This window comes from Pantherophis guttatus, chromosome 3, assembly GCF_059756535.1.
Source record: "Pantherophis guttatus breed Tessera chromosome 3, ASM5975653v1, whole genome shotgun sequence".
NCBI lineage: Eukaryota > Metazoa > Chordata > Lepidosauria > Squamata > Colubridae > Pantherophis > Pantherophis guttatus.
In genome coordinates, this window is record NC_142065.1 from 32977245 (window position 1) to 32989433 (window position 12189).

Genomic DNA, 12189 nt, shown 5'->3' on the forward strand with positions numbered 1-12189 from the left:
ATTCTAAGTAATACACCGAAAGAAAGCAGAACTCCGAGGCAGGTAGCTTCCTCAAGGAAAATTTATTGGATACATCATATTGGCACATGTGACCTTGGCTTCCTGAATCATTAAAACACACAAGTAGTCCCAAAAACTTCTTTTATTGCAACAGCTGTGAATTGCATTCATTTACAGCTGAGTCCCAATTAGTTTCAAAAAGTCCTTCGGGAGAAGTCCTTTGGGATAATCACCAACCTTTATCTCCCTTGACATGCTGCCAAAGACCTACTTGGCAAAGCCACACAGAGTCCAGAATCAAACAAAAATGTCGACTGGGAACAGAATTAACAACATTACTTTCCTACAAAGGCCCCATGTGCCTTTGCTCCTCTTTTAAGCCTTAAGGGAGGAGCCAATCATCTCCATGCCTTAGTCCCGAGTCGTTCCTTTAGTTTTAACTGTTCTTGGCTTCTGGCAGCTCTGCACACGTGCGCACTAGGAACAGGCTCCTCCTGTTCCTCTATCTCTCTAATGTCCGACTCTGGAGGCTCCAGAGCATGGGTGAAATCCAGCAGGTTCTGACAGCTTCTGAAGAACTGGTAGCAGAAATTTTGAGCAGTTCGGAGAACCGGTAGCAGAAATTTTGAGTAATTCGGAGAACCGGCAAATACCATCTCTGGCTGGTCCCAGCGCAGGGGTGAAATGTTCCCGGTTTGGACTGGATCGCCTGATCCAGTAGCGATGGAGGCGGGTGGTTCGAAGAACCTTTAACAAAAATCCCCGCCCACCCCCCCATGCTCAGCTGAGCCGCACAATCATCAGAGGCTTTTTTTTACTTTTAAAAGCATTTTTTCTACAACCTCTTTGGCTGAAAAAATGCTTTTAAAAGTAAAAAAAAAAAGCCTCTGATGATCGTGCGGCTCAGTTGGGATCGTCAAAGGCTTTTAAAAGAAAAAAAGCCTCTGCTGATCAGGCAACCCAGCTTGGATCATCAGAGGCATTTAAAAGAAAAAAACCCTTTTTTTCTTTTAAATGCCTCTGACGATCCAAGCTGAGTTGCCTGATCGGCAGAGGCATTTAAAAGAAAAAAAGCCTCTGCTGATCAGGCAGCTCAGCTGGGATCGTCAGAGCCTTTTGAAAGCATTTTTTTACAACCTCTTCACCGAAGAGGTTGTAGAAAAAATGGTTTTAAAAGTTAAAAAATAAATTGGCCATGCGCACCCAGTCACATTATCCCCCCCACCAAGCCACACCCACAGAACCGATAGTAACAAATTTTAGATTTCACCACTGTCCCAGAGTGGATGGGAATGGAAATATCCTTCTTCCATGAGTGGGAAGGGAATGGGGATTTTGCAGTATCCTTTCCTGCCACGCCTACCAAGCCACACCATGCCCACCAAGCCATGCCCACAGAACTGGTAGTAAAATAATTGGATTTCACAACTGGTGAATCAATCAGCAATCGTGGCTTTCTGTTTAAGGAAAACACTATAGAAATTTAGCAATCCTAAGAAAGCCTGAAGCACTGGCTTGTGTTTGGGGGCCGGAGCTTCATGAATTGCCTTGACTTTAGATTTGGTGGGGTGTATGCCAGTGCTATCTATTAAATAGCCCAGGAACTCGACCTCCTGGACCCCAATGATGCACTTGTCTCTCCTCACATGCAGGCCCTTCTCTTGAAACCGCTTCAGGGTGAGCCTAAGCCGTTCCAAGAGTTGAGCTCTGGAGGTGCCGGAGATTAGTACATCATCAAAGTATGGCACCACCCCTGGAATGCCTTGGAGAAGGCGCTCCATCATTGATTGGAAAATGCCAGGGGCTGCGCTGACTCCAAATTGGAGGTGGTTGCATTTAAATGCACCCCGGTGGGTGACAATAGTCTGAGCCTCCGCAGTTTTTTGGTTGACTGGCAGTTGCTGGTAAACCTGGGCCAGGTCCAGTTTCGCGAATATGATCCCACTCCCGAGTGAATGCAACAGATGTTGCACCACTGGAACTGGGTATGCACTCTGCTGTAATGCCTGGTTAATGGTGCATTTATAGTCGGCGCAGATGCGCACAAACCCATCATGCTTCAGTGGGGTCACAATGGGGGTCTCCCATGCAGCATGATCGATCGGTTCCAATATGCCTTGGGCAATCAGTTTATCCAACTGAGAGTCTACCTTAGGCCGAAGTGCAAATGGAACCCTGCGAGGCTTAAGCCCAATTGGAGTGATTGAGATGTCTAAATTGAAAGAGATGGGTTTCCCCAAAAATTTACCTAAGCTGCCATCGAAGACGTCCTTGAACTTTCCGAGGAGTTTGTCGAGTTCATCCTGCCGAATCTGATGAATTCCTCTGATTGAGAGCCCTAGAGGCTCGAACCGCTCCACTCCCAGCAGGGTCGGACGGCTGTCCTTGACGATGGTAATGGGTAGGTCGTCCTTGAATCTGTGGTAGCTGACGCTCAGTGAAGCTCTCCCCAGGATCCCGATGGGGTTTCCGCTGAAATCGACGAGTCTTGCATGTAGCGGCTGCAGTTGGCTCTTTGAAATTCACGGTTTCAACTTTTGAGCTGCTGCCAGTCCATAATGGAGTAGATTGAGCCCGAATCTACTTCCATGGCACATGGAGTCCCTTCCGCATGCACCGTCACGATGAACTTTGTGGCATTGTGGTCATCGGTGTGGGCAATGGTGGTTTGGTGGACCGCTCTGCTTTGCCGGTACCTGTCTCCCTCACGCCTTGGTTGGTAGGACCATCTGGATGTCCTCTGGTGATAGCGGTTTTCCGGCTTGGCTTTCTCCCGGATTGGTTCTGGAGCTCTGCAGGCCTCAGCGATGTGGCCTTTCCGCTGGCAACGGTGGCAGGTCGCATCTCTCCACCGGCATCTGGCTCTCACATGGTTGCCATTGCAGCTGGCACAGCTCTCCCCTCGGCCGCCATTTTGTGTGGTCTCGCGTCTAGATGGTCTGGAGACCTTATGGACCGCCATTTCCTCGTCCCACTCGGATCCCGTGGTGGATTCCTCGGATGAGGTCTGGTTGATTTTGTGGACTGCCTTGGCTCTCCGCATCGCTGCTGCTGCCACCTCCAATGTTTCTGCGGCTGTGGCTTCTTCAATTACGTCTTTTAGCGAGACCTTTCTCCTGCTCAGCAACTTTCTCTGCAGGGAAATGTCCCGCATCCCAAAAATGATGTGATCTAGGATGGCGTTGTCCATGTGGTCGAACTCGCAGTTGGCAGCCAACTTCCGTAGTGCTGCCACAAAGTCCTTTATGGATTCGTCCTTCTGCTGGCTCCGTTGGCTGAAGGTGAATCTGTTTGCCATCGGTGTACCAGTTGGGGTGTAGTGTTCCTGGAGAATGTCTTGGAGGTCGCTCCACGCCATGGCCTTGATATCCTGGGGTGCCACGAGGTTGATGGCCATCTTCAGGACTGCCGATCCGCAATGTGCCAGGAACAAGGCTCGTTTGCAGTTGTCCTCCAGGTCTTCATAGCCGTTGCCAGTCAGGAATTGGCGGAACCTAATCATATAGGCTTTCCACTTCTCCTGATCGGGGTTGAATGGTGCCAGCGAGATTTGTGGCGCTGCCATGGTTCTAATGCTATCAGCTCTAAGTGACTCCAGCTCAGTGACTTGCTCTGTTGAGTCGGGCTGGGTGGCGATCGTGCCACGAGGTTCTTCACTGTGGTTCTTGAAATCCTTCGTCGCCAGTGTTAGATTGGCGCAGGGAAAAGAATACGCGAGCAGCGAGTGGTCCTTTCAGCACTTTATTAGAGGGAAACAGAACAGCCGGCTGTGCTGCCGGGCTCACCTTATAAAGGGAGTCGGCAGGCAAGCCGGCCAATGACAGATCTTCAAATCTCCCGCCAGTGGACTAGCCAATCCGGCGGCGATGCCCATATAAGGACATAACAGTGATGATTCTAAATGTTACTGGATCCCATTTATATTATTCTAGAACATGTGGATTTCAATTCCCAGAATTCCTCAGCTATGCTAGCTGGAGAATTCTGGGAGCTGGAGTCCCGACAAACTAAAGTTGCCAAGGTTGAGAAGTACTGCTGTAAACCATGAACCATACATTGCCCTCATGCAATGTATTTAAAATAACCTATAGTGGGCTCTGTGGTTGCTGCTTGAGAAATAGCCCTGCCAGTTACTTATGCTGTTATGTTATTGTGAAAGAGATCCTTCCATGTTTTATAAACTGTTTCCATATGTAGGATGGCAGAATTGACCAGCTTTCTTTCAAGTTCAAAAGGAAAATCAAGATCAAAAGATGATTCTGGCCTGTGAATGCTTTTTCAGATTTTTAAATATGACTAGCTGAATATCTGTGCTCCGCTATGAAACTATGTGATCAGGCTTGATAAATCGACACTTAGAGTTTGAAAATTAATGAGTAGTTACAATCAGCCTCTCCTCTCCTCTTCTTTCCCTCAGGCTAGCCCCACAGAAGCCTCCTCTCCTCTCCCCTTCTCTCCCTTGGGCTGGCCCCATAGAGCCTCTTCTGTCTCCTTCTCTTCCTCAGGCTGACCCCACAGAAGTCTGTCCTGTCCACTCCTCTCCCCTTCTCTCCCTCAGGCTGGCCCCCCAAAAGCCTCTCCTCTCCTCTCCCTCAAGCTGCCCCATAGAAGTCTCTCCCCTTCTCTCCTTCAGCCTTGCTCCACAGAAACGTCTCCTATCCTATCCCCTTCTTTCCCTCAGCTTTCTAGCCCCTTCTCTCCATGAGGCTTGCCCCACAAAAGCCTGTCCTATGCTATCCCATTCTCTCCAGAGTTATTTTCAAGTTGGGAGGGGGAGTAGAATATTTAACTAATTAGCATCAGAGTGTGTTATAATAATATAGGAAATACTAATGCTCTGATGGTCATTTTGAAAAAATCCTTTCTTAGTGAGCACCTAGAAGCCAAGAGGAACATACATGGCAAATTTCAAGTTTGTAGGCTTTATGGTTCTGGAGATTCCATGATTAATGCGTGAGTGGTTTTCGCTTTTATATATAGAGATTTCCACAGATATAAAGCATGTGCTACTTATCTGCCCTGGTGAGCATCCTGTAGAACATTGTATGGAAAAAGGTCATAGTTGAACACTTAAGAATACTAATGAATATCTTGAGTATTCTAATGAAGGGACTTAGAACTTTCATAGTAAGGTTCGTGCAATTGTTCCGCTTCTCAGCTTGGAAATGTTTGATTAAATAAAATGGCCATATTAGCTGTTTTGTTATTCACAGCTCTTCCATACAACTAGCCATGACATAGTTGGCTCTGCCCTACTCATAGTCACTTTATTTAGTTCTATCGTCCTTCATGTGTTCAACAATAAATGCTTTGCAACAAGAAAACAATGGCAGTTGCTAAATCAATTGCTTGTTCTTGGTCCCATGTAATTATTATTATGAGTAGGAAATGCGTAGCCTAAATGTTTTACTTATGCATCAAACTATGTACATTAAAATTGATTATGTGTTTGACATCTTGAATGGTTTGAACCTCTCAAAAAGAAACCTTATATTGTTTTGCTTTGTGAACAACAGCTATAATGCAAATAAAGGTCACATAGAAAAATCTTAAGGGCTTCTGGAATCTTTCTAAGCAGTTTGCTTAGCAACTTTGAATAATAGACAAGGGCCACAGGTGGAAAAACTCAAGGACAAAGTCTAGCAAGTTCTACAACCGGAAAAGATTATTTCACTTCCTAGAACCTTTTATGTTAGTGTTTATAATAAAGTTTAAGAGTCCAATAATTCTGTTAAAGTTATCTAAATGAGAAAAAGGGCAATTTCAGATCTTTTTAAAACCTATCTGTATTTCTAGCCTGCACACTAGCTCACCTCTGCGCAATAGAAAATACTGGTGTAGTAAGTCAATTAAGTAAAAAGTAAAACAGTGAGGTCCTTGGTGCTCTCCAAGCTTGGTTGTTTTGTTTTTTGTTTTCAATGAAAACAACTTAACATTATTAAATTTAAATCTAAATAATTATTAAACAGTACTGTATTTATTCTATTATTATAATGCTCTTCCAAAAGAGGATCCAAATCTATCCCCATCCCCAAAGATCGGACAGAACTGATGTTTCAAATTATAGGCATGGTTTCATTATTGAACCAACATGCTAAAATATTAACATCAATACTTTCTAATAGTTTTAATTTAGATCAATATGCATTCATCAAGCCTGGATTGGTTCCAATTAGAAAGCTTCTTAACATGATACCGTGGAATAAAGAAAAAAGAAATATTTGCTGATTTGCTGCAGACACATTCTAGGACTTTGATATCTTAGAATGGCTACTTTCATTCAAGATGCAGGAAAAATATAAATTAGTTTTGTAAGTACAGTACAGTCTGGAAATTATCTTTTAAGTTAAATTATTAAATCAAATCATGGTTGCCCACCCTCTCCCCTTTGTTATAGAACTACTGAAGTTCCTATTACTAAAATTACAGAAGAACTCAAACATTGTGGCAGTAGCAGCTAAACATTTTGTGAATGTCTTCATAGATTAAAATGCTGATATGTATCCTAAACCAATAAAAAAAATCCCTTTCTAAACAAAAGATTAACATATGATGTATGATAGCACGATTAAAAATATTTTTTAAAGAACTGCGGACTAAAGAACTCCCCAAATTATACAATTTCATTAGGGGTACCTCTAAGATTTGTGTAAACAAAGAAAATGAAATGAAATTCAAATTCCTCCAATCAGTTCTAAATTAGATATAGTCAATTATTACACAATGTTAAAGCTAGCTATAGTCATGGCACTAATTAAAGCTATGTCAGGTTTATATCCTTAAAATGATTCTCTCCCTGAATTATTTTTTCAAACATCTCCTCTCTCTTTTACTAAAAGATTCACAGCAAGAAATATTTATAAAATTTGTATTAAAAAGCATGCATAAATAGACCACTTTTATTTATTATCTTTAATCTCAGAAAAAAATGAAGATTTTATAATATAATAAAATATAATATTGTATAGTTTCCTAACATTATTGATGTTATATTGAAAGATAATTTTTCAGAAACGGAGGGGAAATAAAGAATTATTTCTTCATTTCAAATCCTGGACATAATCCTATTTAACAAGAATATAGATTTAAAATGGAATGAAGAGAAACTTTGTTTCTTTGGAATATATTAGTATGACATTTAGTAAAAGCAGTGGCAGTATATTTTACCTGATAACACTTCTCATAGAACATCAATATTTTTGCAGGGAATTTAAAGTCACTACAGACCAAAAAATGGGAACAGAACAATCTATATGGATGAAAGGAAGGTTTTACAGATGGAGGAATAATGTCTAATATGGTTATAAGTTGGTGATCTCACATTCTAGAAGTAAATTGGGTACAATATGCATAAGTTTTATCATTCCCCAAAGACAAAGATGTAAAGGAAATATTTTTACACTTTATCTATGTGTACATAAAATTAAGAAGGAAATGTTTAATCACTGCCATGCCCTCCCTCCCAAAAAAACCCCTCAACAAAGCATTATAACTTTCAGAGCAACATTGTTTATTCATGATAAAATAATATTAACATTTTTTGTACATCAATTTGCCTGAAAAAAAATGTAAATATTCACTCTAGCTTTTCTTATGTATCACTTTTTGTCTTCAAAGTAATATTTATCATTCTTCAACTCTTTCCCCCAGCAAAAACTCTGATCTGTTGTCTATTCGTTCCAGACTTCAGAAAAAAGTCTAATCAATTTCAATTATAGAAAGGCAGTCTTTGATTAAGAAAAACTTTATAAACATAACAGAAGTTCAGCAATGAAATCAGTTGCTAAGGAGGTGACATCATTGCACATGTTCTGGTAAATGATGGATAGCAGGGGTGGGTTCTACTTACCTTTACTACCAGTTCGCAACGAGGCCATGCGTAAGTGTGAGTGAAGCAAGTGCGCACGCGTGCGCTTCTGTGCATGTGCAGAAGCATTCTGATGACAGGGTTGGTGGGCGGAGCCTCCTGCCGATTTTACTACCGGTTCTATAGAATTGGTGCGAACGGGGAGCAACCCACCACTGATGGATAGCTGTCAGATGGGGATACTTTTATTTACATTTCTGCACTGAAGAGAGGGTAAGAGAATGGAGCAAATGGTTTCTTTCAACTTGATCAGCCTTTCCTCACTGCTAAAATGAAGTGCTTTCATCAGTGATTTGGCAGTAAATTGTACTAGCATGAAATACCCTATTCCCATTTCAGGTCTGTATGCTGTATCTACTTCAAGTCACTGTAGTCAGTGGACTTCCTTCAAAGATAATGACTAACAAATATTAATAGATTTTTTATATATACATCTTGACCAGTGGTGGGTTGCTACCCGTTCGCCCTGGATCAGGCAAACTGGTAGCGGTGGCGGGAGGCTCTGCCCACTCACCTGGACGCTTCTGTGCAGAACCATCACACGCTCACGCCCACAAGTGAACCGATAGTGACAGGTTTTGAAACCCGTCCCTGATCTTGATTGTGCCTTTGGATTGTAGAAAGAAAATACTACTTTAATATCAGTAGCGCTAAGGATGGTATAATCTTATCTTACTCATGGGCAAAGTCATGGGGCAAAAAATAAGAAGCTATCAGGGCATGTTAGCTTCATGATTAGTTGCAAGTAAGTAAAGGCCACCTGAGTCTATGGCATGATTCTGTTTGGAAGTCTTGTTTAACCTCCCTTCTGACTGCCATCGGTCACTATTTTGTCTATTAATTCCTGTAACAATGGGAGGCTTGCAACATAATTTTGGAGCATATCTTTAGCTCCTTACATCACTCAGTTCTCTAGAAAGCCAACTAACTCAGTAAAGCAGCATTATAATACTATTAAAGACTTATATAGTCAGTGCATGAAAAATTTCAAGAGTCAAAGGGGGGGGGGACCTTCTAAAATCTAAAGGTCTGTGTAACAGATAGATTTGTGCTATATTTATAGCCCTACATAGGTATGATATCCTAATATTCCTTTTTACTTACTCTTTTCATGTATTTAAATTATGTTTATACTGTTACCTGTTATTTTATATATGCTTGACAAATAAATTTATGATTATATAATGATAATGATAATGATTATATTTAGCCTAAGCATCAAAGTGGCCATGCTTGTTTGAGATGATGGTTGTGAGATAAAATCTACAAAGCTTAATTGTATTGGGAAAGCTTTGGGGGGGGGAGCACTCCAAAAATTGAGGTTAAAATTAAGAGTCGTAATGAAAATGTGTCCATTTTATTCCCTCACTCAACTCCCACTCAGAAGGTTGGGAGTTCAGTCACAAGTAGCAGTATATGCTTCTCTTCTATAGTGCAAAGAAAAAAATGTCTGCTGCAAACTCCACATGGTATCCGGAAGGGCATCCAATCAGTAAACACTCAGCTCCATCCAGTCTCCCCAAATCTACTCTGAATTAAGGGATTAAAAAGTAAAGGTTCCCCTTGCACAAATGTGCTAGTCATTCCCAACTCTAGGGGGTGGTGCTCATCTCCATTTCAAAGCTGAAGAGCCAGCGCTGTCCAAAGATGTCTCTGTGGTCATGCGGCCAGCATGACTAAATGCCAAAGGCGCATGGAACACTGTTACCTTCCCGCCAAAGGTGGTCCCTATTTTGCTACTTGCATTTTTTACGTGCTTTTGAATTGCTAGGTTGGCAGAAGCTGGGACAAGTAACGGGAGCTCACCCCGTTACATGGCACTACTGATTCAAGCCGCTGAACTGCCGACCTTTTGATCGACAAGCGTCTTGGCCACTGAGCCATCGCGTCCCTCAATTAATTAATTAATTAAGGGATTACAGGGTTGTAAAAAGGAATTTTATATGCACACTAATATTATTAAAACTGCTGAATTGAAACATAGGCCAGTTTAAAACTGAAGATGGAGAATAGTTTTGTTAAAGTTAATATCTTGATTTGTTTTAAATCTCTGATCCATGGAACAGTATAGTTTGCCAACCCTTTCTGTTTGGTTTGGTTTGCTAGCTAATTACCAGGTTCCATTCCAACTTTTCTTGATTTTGCTCCCCATGCTTTCATTTTCCCTATTTCACAATTGTTTTCCATTTGGGTAAATCTAGGATTAAAAATCCCCCTTTTCTCACCAAATAGCATAAAATCTAAGTATAATGACAATGCACAGAAGCATCATTCTCTCTTTCTGTTACCAGATGTTTTGCTTCTGTGTTGGATTCCTGCATCCTTGACTCATATTGCTCTCTCCAGAGAAGAGAATAAAAGCAGCATGATTTGTATAGAATAGACCTAGGAAGAACAGAGAAGGGGTGATAGGACAGGCAAAAGCAAAACAAAGAAAGCAAAAAGAAAATATTTTAGCTTTGGTTGTACCCATCATTGGTGGATAGTCGTTAAAAAATATTAAAGAAGTGAATGAATCCCTTGGACTGAAACTGGTTCCCCGCTCCCTTTTATTGAGATGGGACATCTGCAGTCCTCAAAGACTGATTGTTAATCATGGTTCCCATTAACCCCATCAATGGTTGGGGCCAATCGTTAAGCAACACCTGGAATGCTAAATGTTACCAAACCCTGTTACAGAAAGCTAACTATAAATCACTGAGCAATAACTTGTTTCATCTGTCTCATTTTGCTAGAAATTCACATGATTATTGTCCTGGAGTACACCTTTTATTGCAGCCCCTGTTTTTCATTCATGTTTTTACATCTCTGAAGTGCAATAAATGCAATTCTTCAGAAGGAAAATATATAGGTAGGCCTTGACTGACAACAGTTCGTTTAATGACTGTCTAAAATTACAATGGCTTATGACCATTTTTCACATGACCATGGCAACATCCCCATGATCACATGATCTAAATTCAGATGCTTGGCAACTGGTTCATATTTATGACGATTGCAGTGTCCCGGGGTCACGTGATCAGTTTTTGTGACCTTCAGACAAGCAAAGTCAATGGGGAAGCCATATTCTCTTAACAACCATATTACTAACTTAACAAGAGCAATTATTCACTTAACAACTGTGGCAAGAGAAGTCGTAAAATGGGACAAAATTCATTGAACAAACATTTCACTTAGCAATATAAATTTTGGGCTCAATTGTGGTAGTAACTTATACAATGATAAGTTTTAGAAATATGAATAAGTTCAACAAATTAGAGGATAACAGCTAGAATATCTTCAAATTTATTTAGGGAAATGGTAACAATTGGAATATTTTTAATTGCATATTTGGAACCCAATCAAAAAAGGAAAAAATCAAAATGATATTGTATTATGAATTAATTAGATTGTGGCGAAGCAGAAATGATTAAGATGTTGTTTGAAGAGGTATAAATACATATGTCTGACAAAATAATTGAAAATTAGAGATAAGATTCAGAATTATATAGTAGAAAGTTATTTGATTTATTATTATTATATAAAGAGAAAAGATGGCTATATAATTAACTGATTTTTATTAAGATGTTGGATTGTATTATTTGGAATAAGATTTAAAGATTCTTTTTTTTTTTTAATGATAAAATTCCGGAATGGTTATCCACTATGGAGGCACAAATTTACCCAAATGCTTTAGATATTGGTAAAATGAAAACTTACAAAGATCTGTTGAATAATCAAGGGGAATTAAGAACAAGACAGGAATTGAAAGAATTGGGTACAGACATTGATTGGTGGCCCTATATGCAAATAAAATCTAGATACAAAACAGATTTGGCACAATTTGGATTTCAAAAGGGAACGTATGAATTAGAAAAAATTCTCCATGGAACAGAGGATGAATTGATAAAAGAAACCTATAACTACTTATTAAGAAACAAATTGGAAGAAGAGATAGTTAAAGAAAATATGATAATTTGGGCAAAAATTTTTGGATACAATATTGAATTTGATAAATGGGAGAAATTATGGAATATAAATTACAAATTAACAATGTACCCTATAAAGAAAATATATATAAAATGTTTTATACAGTAGGTGGCATCTCCCACCTGCCAGATTGGCAAAAATGTTTACAAATACCTTCCCGCTATGTTGGAAATGTAAACATCAAAAAGGAACTTATTATCACATGTGGTGGTCCTGCCATAAGGCAAAACAATTTTGGCAAATAATTAAAACACAAATAGAAGAAATTTTAAATCAACAAATAGAAATGAGGCCAGAAACTTTCTTACAGGGAATAATTACCGGGTCATTTGAAAAAGAAATAAGATACTTAG